Source organism: Fukomys damarensis, unplaced genomic scaffold, assembly GCF_012274545.1.
Source record: "Fukomys damarensis isolate Sample0158 unplaced genomic scaffold, DMR_v1.0_HiC HiC_scaffold_17, whole genome shotgun sequence".
Taxonomy (NCBI): domain Eukaryota; kingdom Metazoa; phylum Chordata; class Mammalia; order Rodentia; family Bathyergidae; genus Fukomys; species Fukomys damarensis.
This window is the reverse complement of record NW_022900929.1, coordinates 47,426,284-47,435,532: the sequence shown is the minus strand read 5'-3', so window position 1 is coordinate 47,435,532 and position 9,249 is coordinate 47,426,284. Positions and strand designations below refer to the sequence as shown.

Sequence of the window (9,249 nt, the reverse complement as noted above, 5' to 3'; positions counted from 1 at the left end):
GAGTGATTTGGATTTTTAAATGTTTATGTTCCTTGATTCAGTGATTCTACATTTTGGAATCTTTACTAGAGGCATAGTACTAATACCTAGAGAGCTTTGTGCATAAATACTTTCACCACAAAATGACTTATCATAGTAAGAACAAAAACCAATCTAAATAGCCAACACTAGTGAAATGGTTAAAAAATAGAACTCCAATATGATGAATATTATGAGACACACATAGAGGAAGAGTTTGTTATTGTTAAACAATGTTATAAAAGTACAGTATACAATCTTATAAGGAATCCAAAATCATACTACTCTTGTAGCAGGTATACTCTTGTATGCATATAGGGCTGGGGATTTGGCTCAGTGGTTCCACCTGCCTCACAAATGCAAGGGCCTGAGTTTGATCCCCAGCATCAATATGTATAATTGAGGAAGAAAATTGATTTTAAATTTTTATTATAAACTAATAGGATTGTAATAAATAATAAGACATTTTTAAATTCCAGAAAGAGAGACCCCCCCAAGCCAGCATACTAAGAGTAAGATCAAATTCAGGCACTAGGTAGAGCACTGAGCCTGTTGATGTACCCTTGAAGTCCAGGAACTGGAATCTTAATATCCACATGGGAAAGGAGATGAGGCCTCAGGCCCACAAAAGGCAGGGACCTTGTCTCATTCTAGTTTCCTCTAAAACAGAGACAGGGTTAAGGACAAAAGAGCTGGAGGCCCATTTGGTGCATTAATCAGTGTTCTCCAAAGAAACAGAATTAATAGGATATGTTTTTAAATAAAAAGAGGTTTATTCAAGGGGTAAGCTCATGCAATGATGGAGGCTGACAAGTTCAAACTCTGCAGGGTGGATGCACAGAGAAGTGTGGTTGCTGCTAGTTAAGTATAAGGTGCCACTGCCAAAGTCCCTTCAGGTCCCTTCTGCAGCGCATCACTATGAAACATGTGGCTTTCACAAATGATATGGTTGTTTCCATCCCACTCAGCCAAAAGAGGGACAAGACCATAGACACCTGTGGTATTTTTTTTTAATGGGCCAGGAATGGAAGTATTATATATCTGCTTCTGCCCTGATTCCATTGCTCAGAACTCAGTCATACAAGGGAAATAATAGAACTGAAAAAAAAGAATCACAGATGTTGATGAACAGCTAAGTGTCTCTGCCTAAAAACTTCATACTGAATTTCTTCATTTCTCAACTGCAGTTACCATGAAGGGCTCAGAAAGCCCCAAATGGCCACTCCACCTCCTTCCCTGATCTAACCCAGTCTCCTGCCATGCTGCTTTCGCTCACCATATCCAGGCTCACAAGCCTTCCTCCAGGTCCTGCCTCCTGCCAAGCCTCTGTGTTTGCTCTTCCTTTTACCTGTACCACTCCTGTTACAGATCTCTTAAGTCTCAGTTCCCATGTCACCTCCCAAAGGCCTTTGCTTCACCATCCTCTTTAACGTCTCACATTTCAGACATTGCCCTCTTAAGAAATGATGGCTGAGAGTATACAGAATGGGAAAAAATATCAATTTCAAAAGTTACTTCAGCAAGAAAGAATATGTACTGTAAAGGAACAGCACAATGCAAGAAACAGTGGTGCACCAAGAATGCAATAAAACACATTAGCAAATCTAATACTTAATGGATAGTATACTCTTAAGTGAAATAAATCAAACACACAAGCTTAAATATCTCAGTGTTTCTCTTGTATTAAAAACCTAAAGGGTAAATAAGGAGCATTATGGAAGAGAGATATTAGGAAGTATAAAGAACACGTTCAAATGAGAAGGGGAACAAGGGAAGAAAGGAAAGGAAAATGAAAAAATAGAATGGAAGCCAAAAATGGGAACAAAAATCTTCATAAATTGGGAAGGGAAGGATTGAGGAAGGAGAGATAAATGGGGAAAAAGAATTGACATATATTATGTACAGGTACAATGAATGTCATTATATTGTATACTTAAAATGTACCGATAAAATTAATTTTTTTGTACCAGGGATTGAACTTAGTACCTTGTGTTTATGAGGTAGGCAGCAGAACCACTGAGCTAAATCCCCATCCCCCAATAAAATTAATTTTTTAAAAATAGCATTAAACAAACAATAAAGAAAAGAGTAAAATTAAAACACACAGTCACACACAAAAAAAAAAAACATGGAGGAACTAAAGTACTACACAACTGTGATGTGGAACTTATGAAGCAAGGTTGCAGGATGAAATTAATGCATTCTATGTCTTTGGAGTAGGAGAAGCATTACATTTTAATTAACTTCTGACTCTGACAGAAAAGAAATTAAATATGTATATTAAAAACATATCACACCAGGCCTGGGATTTAGCTCAGTGGTTCCACTGCTTGCCTCACAAGTGCAAGGTCCTGAGTCGATCCCTGGTACCAAAAAAAAAAAAAAAGTATTACACCAAAGTACTTCCAGAAAGATGGTGGAATTGTGAGCAGCTGAGAAATAACCTCTCTGATATTTGGAATCCAGATGCTGGAATATAGCAATATAAGGAAGACAAGGGGGTAAGTGGGTCCCCAGAACCCAGCAAGGATCTGAAGCAAGAATTAGAGCCCACAAAGAGAGCAAATAGAGGGACACACATGGAAGAGGGAGGTAGCAAGCAGAGCTTTCTCCTTGAGCCCCAGCTCAGTGTGGGAGGGGCAGCTCAAACTGCAGAAGCACAGTGACTACTGGTGACCCCAGAGGCCTCCATAAAGAAATTCACCAATGGAACAGAGCAGTGCACACTTCGGACTGCAATGGCTGGTGAGTTACTTGGGTTCAGACAGCCCCCGGGATAAGGTAATTGGCCCATAGCCATTTTGGAAAGGTGCCAAATGAAGTCAGAGCTCAGAACAGTTGCAGGTTGGCTCCATCTAGTGGCCCAAGTGTCAGAGTGGGACACAACCAAGTTCAAGCCAGCAGGAGTTACTTGGAGTGTTCAAGCTGAAAAATTTAGATCCAGCCTTGCTTCTAATACCTTTCTCATCTTCTATTTCTCTATTTTTCCCCTAACCCCTTTTAAATTTTCTCCCCTGTCAATAAAATCACCATAATGAAGGGATACTTACTGGGCACAATTTGTTTTATATTTGGTTATACAACTACTAATTCTGTTCATAGTTTGTCATTTTTAATGGTGTGTTTGATGCTATTGTTATTACTGATTATACTATTTTAGCCAAGGCAACAAAGTTGCTCGACTCAGTTGTTATTCCTTGTATGCCAAGACTGTTTGCCTGAGGGTCATAAATAATACTATAGGCCAGTGCCAAAAACCAGGGACTAAGCCTGATAGGCAGCAACTTTTCATCACCAATAAACTGAGAAGGCAGGATCTTACAACAGACTCAAAACCCACAACGAAGTTACATCTGAAAGACATCTCTGAGAAGTAGTCATTTCCTAAGTGTTCTCAATTCTAGCAATAAAGATACATACCATTAAAAAATTTACATACATCAATGCAGGAATTAAATTGAAAAAATAAACAGAAAATAAGAAAACATGGAAATAAGATGCAACCCCAGACTTCCAGCTTGCCAAAGGCAAATCCATGGTGCAATGAGGTAAAACAATTCAGAAGCCATCCACCTTGACTCTCTGAAGTGATAACAGCAGAAATAGCAAAGCAAATGAATGAGGCTCTAGAAAAACTCCAATCACAAATAATTTCTCAGAAATGGTGGCCATAATGAAGGGCATGTTCAGTGAAGATACAGATTTAAAAAAAGCAGAGCTTAAGAAAGTGATGGAAACCATAATTGCACAAAATAGGAAAACAATGAAATTCATGAAACAGATTCAAATGATAGCCAGGAGATTAAAAATTATATTGTAAGTATACACAGCAGAATGAACCAATAAGAGGACAAAATATCAGATCTAGAGAACAGGATTGCTGTTAGTGACCATGAAAAGAAAGATTTCTTTTGGATGGGGGGGTTGAGACAGGGTCTCACTATGTAGTTGAGACTGACCTGGAATTCACTATGTAGCCCAGGCTGGTCTTGAACTCACAGCGATCCTCCTGCCTCAGCCTCCTGAGTGCTGGGATTACAGGCATGCACCACCACGTTCAGCTGAAAGATTTCTTAAAAATGGCAAGGGACCGTGAAAAGTCAATACAATAGCTGCTAGATAATCCAAAGAAGAACAACATAACATTGATCAAAATCAATGAAAAAGCAAGAGATATGCAAATGACATTTTAAAAATCTGTTCGCAGAAGTAATGACAGAAAACTTTCCAAGCATGGAAAAAGAATTTAACATATAGATAAATGAGGCATATGGAACTCCGATTAGCCATGATAAAAAAAAATCTATCCCACATATAATAATCAAGATTCCAGAAATTCAACATAACAGAATATTAAATACTGTTAGAGAAAAGAAGCAAATTACTTGGGCTGGAGATTTAGCTCAGTGGCACTGTGCCTGCCTGACAAGTGCAAGGTTCTGAGTTCAATTTTTGGTACAAAGGAAAGAAAGAAAGAAAGAAAGAAAGAAAGAAAGAAAGAAAGAAAGAAAGAGAAAAAAGAAACAAATTACTTATAAAAGAAAGTTCATCAGAATTACACCACACTTCTTAAGTCAAGGAGAGCATAAAGTCAATGAACCTTTAAGTCAAGGAGAGCATAAAGTATTTTAATCCCTAAAGTAAAATAACCTTCAACCCAGATTGATGTACCTCACAAAACTATCTTTCAGAATTGATGGAGAGGGCCAGGGATTTAGCTCAGTGGTTCTGCTGCCTGCCTTGCAAGCACAAGGACCCGAGTTCGATCCCCGGTACCAAAAAAAAAAAAAAATTGATGGAGAAATAAGATAATTCTCTGACTAACTACCACTCTAAAATGTTCTGAAGGACAATCTAGAAAAATATAAAAACTCCATGACCCCAACAGAATGAATCTACCAAGCAAGACAAGTAATTAAACTGAGGGGAAAGAAAGTAAACAAACAGGAAAATAACATGACAAGGATGAGTCAATACATATTAGTTATAACCATCAATGTAAATGGTCTCAATTCACCAAGGAAACAGACTGTCAGAAAAAATCACAAAATGAGATCCAACAATATGCTGCATATAAGAAGCACATTTAACTCAAAAAGAAATTCACACACTGATAGGAAAATGATGGAAAACAATACTTCCTGCAATAGGAACCTGGAATTTAAAAAAGCAGGGGTAGCTATTCTATTAGCAGACAAAGTGGATTTCAAGCCAAGACTGATCAAGAATGACAAAGAAAGTCACTATATCCTTGTTAAAGAAACAATTCAAGAGGAAGAGATAACACACATAAATATATATACACCAAATACAAGCACACCTGACTCTATAAAACAAATATTAATGGATATCTAAAATCAAATAAGCACTAATACAATTGTAATGAGGGATCTCAATACCTCACTATTACAAATAGGTCAACTAAACAAAAAATCAACAAAGAAATATCAGAACTGAACCAAATTTTTTAATAAATGGACTTAGTAGATGCCTACAGACTGTACCACCGCACAACACCAGAATACACATTTTTCTCAGCTGCGCATAGGTTGTTCTCCAAAATAGACCACATGCTAGCTCATAAAACATGCTTAAGTAAATTCAAAGGAATTGAAATTATCCCATGGATATTATCCAACTATAGTGCAATGAAAGTGGAAATCAATAGCAAAAGAAATCACAAAAACTTCATAAACACATTGAAATTAAGTAACATTTTCCTGAACAACCACAGATGAGTCACAGATGAAATTAAAGAAGAAATCAAACAGTTTCTACAATTAAATAATAATGCCAATATAATATACAGAACTTATGGGATGCAATGAAAACGGTCCTACAAGAGAAAATTATAGTGGTAAATTCCCACATCAGAAAAACAGAAAGAACTCTAAAAACTCAATGTTGAACCACAAGCTTCTAGAGAAAGAAGAGCAAGTTAAGCTCAAAACTCATACAAGGGAGCAGGGTGTGGTGTTGCACACCTGTAATCCCAGCACTCACAAGGCTGAGGCAGGAGGATCACTGTGAGTTAGAGACCAGCCTGGGCTACATACATAGTGAGTTCCAGATCAGTCTCAACTACATAATGAGACCCTGTCTCAAAAAAACAACAACAAAAAAAAACTTATACAAGGGAGGAAATTATAAAAGTTAGAGTAGAAATTAATGCAGTTAAGACTAAGAAAAAACAATACAAAAGATAAATGAACTGAAGAGTTGGTTCTTTGAAAGATTAAATAAAACAGACAAACCTTTAGCAAACCTTATCAAAAAAGGAAAGAAGAGACTCAAATCTATGTAGTTAGGAATGAAAATTTGAAATCACAAGAAATTCTGCAGAAATCCAGAAGATTGGTAATGCCTACTTTGAGAACATGTATTCTAATAAAATGGAAAACACAGAAGAAATGGACAGATATCTAGATACATATGAATTACCAAAGCTGAGTCAAGAAAGTATAAATATTCTAAATAATCCAATATCAGTTAATAAAATTGAAGTACTTGAAACCCTACCAACAAAGAAAAGCACAGAGCTTGATAGATTCACTGCTAAATTCTACAAGAAATTTAGAGATCTAATGCCACTACTCCTCAAACTCTTTAATGAAATTGGAAGGGAAGCAATACTCCCAAACTAATTCCTGGAAGCAAGCATTACCCTGATACTAAAACCAGAGAAGGAAAAATAAGAGAGAGATAGGCCAATCTTCCAACAAACATAGACATAAAAATCCTCAGTAAAACACTGGAAAACAGAATGCAGTAAATCATCAAGAAGATGATACACCATGACCACGTAGGAATCACCCCAGGGATGCAAAGATGATTCAACATACACAAATCAATAAATGTAATATACCATATCAACAGAGCCAAGAACAAAAACCACACAATCATCTCAATAAATGCAGAAAAAGCATTTGACAAAGTCCAACACCCACTCATGATTAAAAACCCTACAGAATCTGAGCATAGTGACTCACACCTTTACTCGGGAGGCTGATGTAGGAGGATTGCCACAAGTCTGGGCTACATAGGGAGTTCAAGAGCAGCCTGAACTACATAATGAGACCCTGTCTCCCAAAAAAAAGAATAAATGGCCAAAGAGGAGCCAGCCAGGGAGTGGCTGTGGCCAAGACAGTGGAGAAGCGTGAAGGCGGAGCAACCAAGAAATCTGAGGAAAAGAATCAGAGTCCTCTGTCACCCCTGCCACTGCCACCATGGAATGAGCAAAGCTGATACCGCAGCTTGTGACCAGGCCATGCAGGAGTTCACCGCGACCCAGATCCCAGCAGAAAGGAGCACGCCTCATTTTGGCTTGGGGAGCTGCAGCGCTCCTCTCTTTGAAATGTGCTGCTAGCCTCCTCCTGCTGACTCTGAGCCCCCCGGCTTCGGTTGAGATGGTCCTTTCAGAAATGTGGAGCTTAGTCTGAGCCTGGATTTCAGTGGGTAGCACCTGGCATCTGTGGCTAGAAAGTCCTAAGAAGTGTTCTTGCATGGGAAATTTCTGACCAGTTGTTACAGAACCAGCCAGATGTTCAATCGTGATATTTTGCTGCATGAACCGTGAAGATGAAGATGCAGACCTCATTTTATGAGCTCCCTACAGACTTTTATGTCTCTCTAAGGGATTCATTGCTAATCCATACACAGAACTTGAAAGATTTGTCACTTGTCATTGTAACACAGCTGGCTTTTGCAATAGCAGACCTTGCCCTACAAATGCCTTCCTGGAAGGGATGTGTACAGGCATTGGTAGAAAAATATAGCAATGATGTAACTCCTCTGCCTTTTTGCTGGAGATCCTTATAGTGTTGCCTGCAGAAGTACATAGTCGTTCCTTAAGAATTGGAGCTCCTCGAGCCAGGTGTGGTGATGCACGCCTGTAATCCCAGCACTTTAGAGGTTGAGGCAGGAGGATCACTGTGAGTTCGAGACCAGCCTGGGCTACATAGTGAGTTCCAGGGCAGTCTCAACTACATAGTGAGACCCTGTCTCAAAAAACAAAAACAAAACAAATTTTAAAAAAAGAATTGGAGGTAATTGGCCCACAGAAATTACAGATTTGGCCTTTTATCCTAGTACAGTAGTGTCTCTACTGATGACCTGTGTAGAAAAGGTGGGAACAGATGAGAAAATGCTTATGAAGGTCTTTCGCTGTTTGGAAAGTTGGTTTGATTTGGATGCTTTGGATAGCAACTTCATGGCTAATAATAAGTTGCTAGCACTCCTTTTTGAGGTTTTGAAACAGGATAAGACCTCATCCAACCTACATGAAGCTGCTTCCGACTATGTGTGCTCAGCTCTCTATGCCATAAAGAATGTGGTGACTCAACAGATCCAAAAGAACTCCAGAGGATCATAAACACCTACTTTGAGAACCTGTACTCTAATAAAATGGAAACACAGAAGAAATGGACAGATTTCTAGATACTTATGAATTACCAAAGTTGAACGAAGAAGATAAAAACATTTTAAACACCCCAATCACAATCAGTGAAATTGAAAATGTAATTAAAAACTTACCAACAAAGAAAAGCCCAGGCCCTGATGGATTCACTGCTGAATTTTACAAGACATTTAGAGAAGAACTACTACCATTACTCTTCAAACTTTTCAATGAAATCGAAAGGGAAGTTATAGTTCCAAATTCATTCCTGGAAGCAAGTATCGCTTTGATTCCCAAACCAGGGAAAGATACAACTAAAAAGGAGAACTACAGACCAATCTCCTTAATGAATATAGATGCAAAAATCCTTAATAAGATACTAGCAAACAGAATACAGAGGATTATTAAGAAGATCATCCATCCTGACCAAGTCGGATTTATTCCAGAGATGCAAGGGTGGTTCAACATATGAAAGTCAATAAATGTAATACATTATATTAACAAAGTCAAGGACAAAAACCATATGATCCTCTCAATAGATGCAGAAAAAGCATTTGATAAAATTCAACACCCATTCATGATAAAAACCCTGCAAAAAATTGGAATAGATGGTCTATACCTCAATTTAATAAAGACTATCTATGAAAAACCATCAGCCAATATCATATTGAATGGCCAAATACTGAAAACCTTCATGTTAAAATCAGGAGCAAGACAAGGATGCCCACTATCACCACTTCTCTTCAATATAGTTCTGGAAACATTAGTCACAACAATTAGACAAGAGAAGGAAATTAAAGCAATAAAGATAGGAAAGGAAGAAGTTAAACTGTCAT

At 38.0% G+C, this 9,249-nt stretch overlaps 1 pseudogene; it reads left to right on the top strand.

The window, feature by feature from the left end:
* Positions 1 to 2,724: 2,724 nt before the first annotated feature.
* The window catches only part of LOC104871785, a 10,388-nt pseudogene continuing 3,863 nt past the window's right edge, over positions 2,725 to 9,249 (top strand).